Raw genomic sequence first — 10,671 nt, 5'->3', positions numbered from 1 at the left:
CGGCCCGGCAACGCATTAAGGTGTTGGTGGGGGCCCCGTCTCCAGTGAAGCGCTAGAAGGGGAAGTTCTTCTTCATGTGATGTCTTGGAGGCTCGCCCCTTTCGGTCGAGCTCCAAAAGCCAAGGACCAAAGTGAAGGCATCCCCCCAACCCAGCTCACCAAGGCAAAAAGGACGTCGGTAGGGATGATCGAGGATATCGATGTGATGGAGTACACGTCCTTTTCGAAGTTGATAAGCATCAGGCTGATGAGTGAGGTGGCCGGTCTATTTGTTGTGCTAACACCTTCGATTTCTCCTTTTTCGGAGCTCTTTCACTTGGTACTAATTTACTATTTGTCTTGCGTAGGTGCTGAAATGGCCAGTTGCGAGGAACTATACCATCACATGAGGGCCGCGGCTGAGAGGGCACGGTCTAGCTGGACCCAGGGGCTCAGCCCCAAGAGGAGGTGCAGTTGAGGTCTGTAGAGCACACCCCCCATCAATAGAAGTGGCCGAGGCAGGCCAATTAAGAGGTCGTAGTGGTCGACCAAGAGGAAAGCACCTAGGCCGTCCACTGCCCTTCCCTACGAGACAACGCACCAGAGGGCAGCAATTCGGTCATTTACATGCCGTAGTGGAACGTTTGGCCTAAGGATGAGCTCGAGATGGAGGGCATTATCGAGTATCTACTCTAGGGCTTGTTAACTCTGGCCATTAGGCATGAACTTTCCAAATCTTCAAGTGATGCTCAAGAGAGCATGCTCATGCTCCAGGCCTCCTCAGTAAGTCCTTGCTTCTTTTTGTTTATTCTTGTTCTGGCTGATCATTCTTGTTGTGTTGACAGTTAGTTTCTTTTTGCATAATGCTTGCTCGGCGATTGTCATGGTCGAACATCTTCGAGTAGGGCGGCGCCTTACAAGGCTAGTCAGGCCGAGGTGGAGTGCTCCAAGGCTCGATTGGCAGAGCTCGAAGCCAGGAATACCCACCTGAAGCACGACATCGAGGAGCGGAGTGAGACTATCTACAAACTGAAGAGTTGTGTCACCGACCTCAACGGAGTGCGGGAGGCACTGAAGAAGGAGGCCGATGAGCGGGTGTCCTGGGCCAAGGAGGAGGCAATTGCTAAGTTCACGGCCTCAGTGGAGTACCTAGATGACTTCGCCTTGCACTCTTGGGCGGAGGGCTTCTACCGCTACCATGACAAGATTGTGTGTTGATTGCCTGATGTCATCGAGGTCACATAGTGTTTGGGCCCGTACGCCGCCACCACACAAATCGAGGGTGGTACTACTACTGTCGAAGTGCCCGAGGAGGCCGAAGAGCACCTGACCAAGGAGTGAGAAGTCTTCCCAATGTTGTTACTGCTTTTGTTTTGTTTTTTTTAGTGTAGGTCTTTTTTTAGTTATTGATGTATACAACTCCGTATGCCGAGCTTTTCTTTTTGTAATTAATGAAGAAGATGCTTTTTTTGTTTCAAGTAGTGTGTCTTATCTCCATTTGTTTTTTGTTTTGTCGAGCATAGTTGTAAGCCTCGATCATATCTTGGTCGAGGTCTAGGGTAGCCGAGATCTTGACGTCCTAGTCTTCGGCTTTTGCTGGCCGAGGTGCTTCCGAGCTCTCATCACTTAGGGGATGCTTAGTGGCACCTGGTCTCGGGGAGCCTTACGCTCTTATTGGGCTGGCCGTTTCTCAGCTAGCTCTAGTATGACAGTTGGTCAAAAAGGTGTGCGAAGTTTGATGACCGCCATTTAGCCTTAGGAGGTGGGGGCATCCTTTCCGCTTTGGGCTCTGGCCAACATCAGCCGAGTCAACTAGTTTTCTTGATCGGTTGTGCACTGCCAGATACGTTGTGGTCTCTAGCTGTTAGAGTTTGGCTGAGTTAGTGCACGGGTGCCTCAGCCATTAAAGTCCGGTTGGGCGATGCATGTTACACGACATTTGTTGTGCTGTGCAATGTGCTGTGCAGTGTGTGCTGGACAACTAAATGTAGAGAATATTATCTTTATTATCGTAGATTATTGATAATACATCCTCAAGTTCTTGGTATTCCAACTCCTCGGAATGGGCTTTCCGTCAAGGTCTTCTAGTCTATAGTTACCAGGTCCAAGGACTTTGGTCACTCTGTATGGGCCTTCCTAGTTCGGTCTAAGCTTTCTTTCTCCTGGCGCGGGTACTATGACTTTGCGAAGGACAAGGTCACTTGTCTTGGATTTTCTTCTTCAAACTTTAAAGTCATAGTACTTGACCATTCTCCGTTGTTGTGCTGCCATCTTGAGGTATGCTTGGGTACGTGCTTCATGATGTGTGTGCAAATTATACATAAAATTCTGGTGTTTATGCATGGTTTTTGTGTTGATTTGTATAAAGTTTTACCCTAATTCAGCTTAATTTCAGGAATTTATCCAAGGAGGCCAGCTTAGAGAAAAGAAAGCACAAAACCAAGAAAAATGAGCCAAATTGGAGGTAATTCAGCCCAACTGTGATCAAAGAAGGGCCATTCGGCCCATGAAACCCATGCTTCACTCTTGGGAGAGCCCAAAGAGAAAGCCTAGCCGCAACCTCCAAAGAAGATTCAAGAGAGGCTAAGGGCAGCAACTTCTAGAAGAGAGAGGGAGCTGAAGGAAAAACTATATAAAGAGAAATCTTGGAGGGAAAAGGGGGTTCAGCACCTTATGATTCAAAAAGCCTTGGGGTTCGAAGACCTGAATTCAAACTCTCCTTGGCTAGTTCAAACACTTGGGGTAGAAAACTCCTTTGTTTGAATTCTTAGAGGGAGAAGAGGGAGATAGGCTCAAGAGAGGAGAAAGGAGATTCAAGCAACTTCAAGAGAAGAAGAAGCTGAATTTGAATTTGGGAGAAAAATCCATTGGAGGAGATCAATCTAGGTTGTCTTCTTCCTTGACTTCTGCACCATTGGTAATTGAAATCAGCTAGGGTTTCATGTTCAATTCTCCATTAATTTTTCTTTCTTGTTGTAATTGAAGCATGATTTCTATAAATTCAGATATGTAGTTAGCTTTCTAGGTTCATTCGAATGGATTCGATGCATTCATGATGTTTCTTTATTAGAAATTTGATTGCTAGAACTGCTAGCCGAATTGATCTTGATTTTTGTAATGTTTGAATTGCTTGAGAAAGAATTTAGGCAACCTTAATTCTATTTGTTCGAACTGTTCTTGATTCTTAGAAGTTCTAGAGTGCTTGAGAAAGACTCTAGAAATTTGGATCTGTTAATCAAGAACCGAATTGAGTGCAAGGTTAGAAATAACTTGCACAATTTGGTTGGTGTTCATTCAATCTGAAATGATGCCCTAGAATGTCTAGATCTTAATGCATGCATGGGGATTAGATTCTTGATAGAGATATAAGAATCATCACTCATGCATAGAGTGAACATGCACTTGAGAGAGGCTGTTCATTGCCTTGGGGTTTCACCGAACCAAGGCTGAATCCTAATCTACTCGAATGACCTAGAGAACTAATTGTTGACTCAAATCTATGCATATTTAGCTTGTCTTCTCAATTTGCATGCAAGGTGTTTGATCCAATTTCTTAGAGATAGTTTGTTAGCTAGGATTTCAGTTTTATGTTAGATATACATTTCGGTTTATCAAATAATAGAAGGTTGATATGCTACTAGTAGTTGCTGCATAAGTCATCGTGGGAAATGATACTCTATTCATCACTCTATTACTTGTGCGGCTAGTGCACTTGCTAGTGTAGCAAATACGCATTAAGTTTTTGGCGCCGTTGCTAGGGACTTATTGCAGCAATATTATGAACTATTAGCCACTGTTAATCTAATTTCTAATTCTGTATATTAGGATTCAGATCTGTATATAGTAACCTCCATTGCTGATATAAGTAGTTTTCTTTCCTATTGCTAATTTGCTTAGTCTTTGGTTGCTGTTCTAGTCTTGGTAGTGTAGCTGATTTTCAGTCTGTATATCTTATGAAAATAGTATAGTTCAGATCTATATACATTAACTTTTGTTGCTGAAATCATAAATTTTCTTTCTTCTTGCCGAATGCCTCTAGTTTAGGTTGTTGTTCTTGTTGCGGTAGAGTGTAGTTTCTTGATCCTATAGGTTGCTTTTCTGATTTGATAGAATTCAGATCTATGTTTTGTAGGTAGAATTCAGTAGGTTGCTGTTATAGATTTCAGATCCGATTTGATAGATTTTTTTATTTGATAGAATTCTATAGGTTGCTTTTCTTTTTGGCTAGCATTCAGCTTCTATGTGTTGTAGATTGTTGACTGTTCTTCTTTCTACTTGACTTTGTCTTAGGTTGTTGTTATAGTTTTGGTAGTGTCAATTTTTCTTGATGGGATAGGTTACTTCCCTGATTTCACTCTCGTATATCAGATTTCAGATCTGCCTATATTAGCTTTCAGCTTGCTGATTGTTCTTGTTCTTGAGGCTTTTCTTTTTTAGATAGCATTCAGTTTCCTTTGCCTTGTAAATTGCTGCCATATTAGTGTTTAACAACCCCTCTTTCTTAGGTTGCTGATTGTTTGATTGTTACATTTCTGAGTGGTGTACATTAGTCTTTTTATTACTTTGACTTGTATAGTTTATGACAAGCAGACCTGAACTAGAGGAAGTCCCCTATGATCTGGAGATTGAAAGAATCCTCTGCATCCGCCTTAGAGCTGCTAGACAAGTAAGAGCTGAAACTGAAGAGATGGCCGAACCAAGAACTATGATGGATTATGCCAAACCAACCCTTACCAGGGCTGCTTCAAGCATTGTAAGACCATCCATAGCTGCTAATAACTTTGAGATCAAACCATCCATATTTCAGATGATACAAAACACAATTCAGTTTTGTGGCATCGCTCATGAATATCCAAATTCTCACATAGCCAATTTCTTAGAGATTTGTGGTACTTTCAAGCACAATGGGGTGAGTGATGATGCTGTTAGGCTCAGGTTGTTCCTATTCTCATTTAAAGACAAAGCCAAGGCTTGGCTGAATTCATTGTCGGCTGAATCTATAGCCACTTGGGATGAGATGGCTAGCCGATTCCTCTCCAAGTACTTCCCTCCATCCAAGACAACAAAGATGAGAAATGACATCACTACTTTCTTTCAACAAGATGGAGAATCTCTATATGAGTCATGGGAGCATTATAAAGAGCTGTTAAGGAAGGTCCCTCCTCATGGACTTCCTATATGGCTGCAAGTGCAAACCTTCTACAATGGTCTAACCAAAACCAACAAGACTATCTTGGATGCAGCAGCTGGGGGTTCCATCAACAATAAGACCCCTGAAGTTGCCCATGCACTCATAGAGGAGATGGCTGCAAATAACTGTCAATGGCATTCAGAGAGAGCACAAGTGAGAAAGCAGCATGGTCTTCACAATGTGGACACATATACAGTTCTATCTACGCAAATAAATGCACTTAGAAAGAAAATTGATGAGATGCAGATGGCAGCCATGCATGTGCAGTCCATGACTTGTGATTGGTGTGGGGAAGGCCCTATCTGTACTGAATGCCAAGTTGGCAATCAGTCTCTGCAGCCTCCAGAACAGGTAGACTTTGTTGGCCACTATCCAAGGCAGCAAGGAATTCAGTACCCTCGCGCCTTTAATCCCATATGGAGAGGCTACCCGAATCAGTCATGGCCAAATCAGCATGTGCCGAAGACCTTCCCCCAAAACTTCAATTAGTTGAAAAAGAAGACAAACCTAGAGGAGCTGATGACCAAGTTCATAGCTAGTGCTGAAACAAGATTTCAGATCCAAGAAGCAGCAATAAAGAACTTGGAGAAGCAAGTAGGGTAGTTGGCACAAATGATTTCAGCAAGAATACCAAGCACTCTACTAGGTAATACTGAAGTGAATCCAAGAGAGCAAGTGTAGGCTATCACTTTGAGAAGTGGTGAGGAGCTGCTAGAGGTGGAGAAGAAGGCAAGGACTGGAAACAAGGTTAGCAGGTTGGCCAACCCCCTTGAGCTTTGCATACAAGAGGGAGGAGCTGCAAGGGAAGAGAATGAAGAGATGCAAAGCATGGTAGCATACCTAAATGCCAATCCACAGTTTCAAGGGAAAGGGTGTCTCAAGTTGGAGATCTTGGACACCCCGCCAACACCAACAAGCAATCCTTCAACCCAAGAGTCACCCTCCCTTGAGCTGAAGCAACCCCCTCCACCTCTGGAGTATGCTTTCTTAGAGGCACCATCATCCTTACCGGTAATCATATCAGCAACCTTAACCCAATTGCAGAAAGAAAAATTGTTGCGGGTGTCTCAGGAACACACGACAGCTTTAGCTCGGAAGGTGTCATTGATGATGCGGTTGGTGGATGTTTTCAGACCAACGGTCATTACCTCACTAGAAGGTCGAGCTTCAAACAAAAAACAAGCGTTTGTTGGGAGGCAACCCAATTCAGATTTCTAGTCATAAACTTTCGTAATTGTTTTCTATTTTTCTCATTCATAGCATTTGAGTTTATATTTTTTTTTCTTAGGATGTTAATTGAATAAGTTGTTGATCTCTCTTTTTAGTTTTATGTGATTCTTAGCAGCTAGAGGCTTCCTATCAAAAGAGCTATTGCAGAATTCAGAATAATCTTCCGAGAAGTCCTCTAAACCCCTCTCCTTACTTGATAATGTTCTTCATGCAATTACCCCTCATTGTTGGATTTATTATTGCTCTCTAACACTAGAAACATTGAGGACAATGTTCATCTTATGTGTGGGGGAGTTAGGTTGTGGCTATGCACTTCAATCAGCCCAGCACTTGTATACATGCATTGATAGGCCAAATAGACTGAAAATCCCCTCGAGATCATTGTTGTTTATTAGGTGAATTCAAAGAGGGAATACAATGAGTTGAGGGAGACCACTGTATATGTTAATTTTTATTCTTGTGAATGATCCAACTTAGCACAATGCATGAAGTTAAGGGAGCTGAATATGACTTTCATCATGACCAGCCCTAACTACCTTCATGTGTATGATGCACTTGATTGAATTATTAATGATCACTCAAGCTAGTCCATATTTGAATTGCTAATGCATGAGGTTCAACAATTGAAAAAGGCAAAAGAAAAAAATAGAAAAAGAACAAAGTCCAATTGACTCCGTTGTCATGAACTAAATAGTAAAACTAGCGGTTTATTGTATGAGTTTAGTCTCAACTCTGCTATTCCGAGCTGAATAGTAAAACTAGCAACTTGGAATATGAGTATTATTATCTGCCTCAAGCCTATGACCATTGTGAGATGGAGCATAAAGTGCACTCACACCAAAAGAAAAAATAAATAAAAAAAAAGAAGAAAGAAGAAAATACCCCATGTGAGATGGAGCATAAAATGCACTCACACCAAAAAATAGGGGAAAGAAAAGAAAAAAATTCGGTGACAGCTGAGGTTCAAAGGGACAAAATGCGGTTGAACACTCAATGAGGTGCAGTGACAGATTCAAGACCAATCTCAAAGTGATGGTTAATTTTGGCGGTCAAGGAGCTGATCTACATATTGAATGAGAGTGAAAGTTGGAACTTGAAGAATCTCATATTCTCCCCTTCCTTGGCTCTTATGTATGTGATAAGAATGGTAGTTCATAGGAATGGAGTAGAATACTTACACAAGTTTTTCGACCACTCAATGCATCCTCCTCCTAAAAATTCATCTAGTAAATGGTGAGAATAAGGGGGAATGATCTATTTATGGCTGATGTCTTTGCTTGAGGACAAGCAAAAGCTTAAGTGTGGGGGTATTTGATGTGTGTGCAAATTACACATAAAATTATGGTGTTTATGCATGGTTTTTGTGCTGATTTGTGTAAAGTTTTACCCTAATTCAGCTTAATTTCAGGAATTTATCCAAGGAGATCAGCTTAGAGAAAAGAAAGCACAAAACCAAGAAAAAGGAGCCAAATTGGAGGTAATTCAGCCCAGTTGGAACAAAAGCCCAGCTGAGAGATCAAAGGAGGGCCATTCAGCCCATGAATCCCATGCTTCACTCTTTGGGAGAGCCCAAAGAGGGAGACTAGCCACAGCCTCCAAGGGAGCCTATTCGGGCCAGCAAGGAGGAGGCCCATTTGCAGCTCAAGAGCAGCCCAAAGAATATTCAAGAGAGACTAAGGTTGGCAACTTCTAGAAGATTCAAGAGAGGCTAAGGGCGGCAACTTCTTAGGTCGGTGAATGGCCATGGTCTAGTGATCGATCTTCAAGTCAGCGCAGAAGGCTTTGAACTTACGATCAGTGAACTATGCGCCATTGTTGGTGATGAGAACTCGAGGAATGCCAAACTAGCGGACAATACCTTGTAAGAAGATATTCTAAGCATTTTGTGCGGTAATGCAAGCCAAGGCTTCGGCTTCCACCTACTTGGTAAAATAGTTAACTACAACTACAAGGAAGGGGGGAGACACCTCAGGAAGGGGAGAGAGTGTGATCGGTAGTATAGCTGTCCCTGGATGAGGCAGTATAGGGCTGACCTATGTGCGAGTCTTTTGGCTTTAGCTCAGTCTTCTGGTAGTGTGTTTTCCTGAAGGTACTATGTTATGGGGTCCATCTAGGATGGGCATGCTGAATTGGGACGATGAGGAAGGCAGTTAGCACGATGCTAGGTTGGGCCAAAGTATCGATCTGGACTGCTTGGTTGAGGTTGGTCTATGGCGAGCTAGCGAGATTTGGTAGTGCGTCCATTCGTATGTTCTCGGCCCAAGGGATCTACTGGATTGTGAAGTGCTTGAGCCATTGAATGAGCTCTTGCACCCTATGTAGGTAGCTCACCATGGTTGTTGTCTTCGTCTCGAACTGTCTGTGGACTTGGTTGACCACTAGCTGGGAATCATTGAAGGCCTTGACTCATCGGGCATTGAGGTCTATGGTGAGCTGAAGTCCCGCAATGAGAGCCTCGTACTCAGCTTTGTTGTTGGAGGCCTTGAACTCGAATCTGAGGGTGTGCTCTAGTACTGCGTTGTCAGGCCAAGGAGGATGAGGATGGCTCCGCTGCCTTGCTTGTTAGATGAGTCGTTCACATGGAGAATCCATATCTATGGCACAACGACTGGGTCCTGCATTGAGAAGGTGCATTCGGACAGGAAATTGGCCAAGGCCTGGGCTTTGATGGCCAACTGAGGTGCGTAGTCAATGTCGAATTTGCTCAGTTCCATGCTCCATTTAACTAGGTGGCCAGATGCTTCCGGCTTTTGCAAGACTCATTTGAGAGGCTAGTCGGTAAGTACCCAAACATTGTGGGCTTGGAAGTATGGCCTGGGCTTTCTTGTCAAAGTGATTAGAGCCAGGGCAACTTTATCCATGTTTGAGTATCGGGTTTCCATGCTATTGAGAACTTTGCTGGTGTAGTAGATCGACCTTTTTACTTGGTCTTCCTCCTTCACCAGTACCAAGCTGACCACCCCATCTCCAGTCGAGAGATAAAGCAATAGCTTGTCACCGGGGCTTGGCTTTGTGAGCAAGGGAGGTGAACCAAAGTACCTCTTCAGCTTCTGGAAGGACTATTCACACTCCTCGGTCCACTAGAAGTCTTTCATCTTTTTTATGGCCTTGAAGAAGGGCAGGCATCTGTCCACAAACTTTAACATGAACCTATTGAGGGCGGCTACTAGTCTAGTAAGGCATTGCACTTCTTTGTAGGTCTGAGGCGACTGAATGTTGAGAATGGCCTTGATCTTCTCAAGGTTAACTTCGATTCCTCGCTGCATGACCATGAACCCCAGGAATTTTCTGGAGCCAACTCCAAAAGCACACTTTGTTGTGTTCAACTCCATTCAATACTTCATGAGGGTGTTGAAGACTTCCTTAAGGTTGGCCAGGTGGTCCTCGGCCTTCTTGCTTTTTACCAGCATATTGTCTATGTAGGCTTCTACGTTGCAACTGAGCTGATATTTGAACACCTCATTCATCAGCCGTTGATTGGTAGCGCCAACATTCTTAAGGCCAAAGGGCATTGCCTTATAGCAGTAGAGTCCCCGATCGAGGATGAAGACTGTCTTCTCCCGATCGTCTGGATGCATTTGGATCTGGTTATAACCTGAGAACTTATCCATGAAGCTCAAGAGTTCGTGCCCTACTGTTGCGTCGACGAGCTAGTCGATCCTTAGAATGAGGAAGCTATCTTTGGGGCTGGCTTTGTTTAGGTCAGTGAAGTTGGTGCAGATTATCCACTTCCCACTAGCCTTCTTCAGCATTATGACATTCGCCAGCCAATATAGGTACTTTACTTCTTGGACAAAGCTGGCATCGAGCAACTCCTAGACCTCTTCGTTGATCACCTACCACCATGCTGCAACGAAGTTTCTTTTCTACTGCCTTATAGGTCAGTAGCACGGGTCAACGTTCAAGCGGTAGGTGATGACCTTGGGGTCGATCCCTGAACCGTTTTCTCAAGGTCTTCTTTGGAGAGCGGCACCTGGATGAGGTCCTCGACAAGCTAGCCGCATTGTGTCTTCAGCTTGTCTCATAGGTCTATGCTGTCAATGGTCAGCGTCTCAGTGGCTTGGCGCTTTCCTCAGCAGGATGTCAGGTAACATTGTCGTGTTGCTTTCTGGTCTCCACACACTACTCCCACTCCGTATGGGGTCATGACTTTAATAGATAGGTGGAATGTGGTGGAGATAGAGGCTTATAGAGCATTCAAGGTTGGCCGACTGAGGATGGCATTGTATGACGAGAGGCATCGGACGGCGATGAAGTCCACCATTATCATG

At 43.8% G+C, this 10,671-nt stretch overlaps 1 non-coding gene across 1 annotated transcript; it reads right to left on the bottom strand.

Annotated features, from left to right (window-relative positions):
* Positions 1 to 5,044: 5,044 nt before the first annotated feature.
* Positions 5,045 to 5,151, bottom strand: LOC148879478 (small nucleolar RNA R71). Its single transcript, XR_016106238.1, has one exon. It is a non-coding gene; the product is annotated as a small nucleolar RNA R71 (small nucleolar RNA).
* Positions 5,152 to 10,671: the final 5,520 nt, after the last annotated feature.

This window comes from Nelumbo lutea, chromosome 1 (assembly GCF_056320005.1).
Source record: "Nelumbo lutea isolate HS-2025 chromosome 1, American lotus-T2T, whole genome shotgun sequence".
Taxonomy (NCBI): Eukaryota; Viridiplantae; Streptophyta; class Magnoliopsida; order Proteales; family Nelumbonaceae; genus Nelumbo; species Nelumbo lutea.
This window is presented reverse-complemented; position numbering and strand designations above follow the sequence as displayed.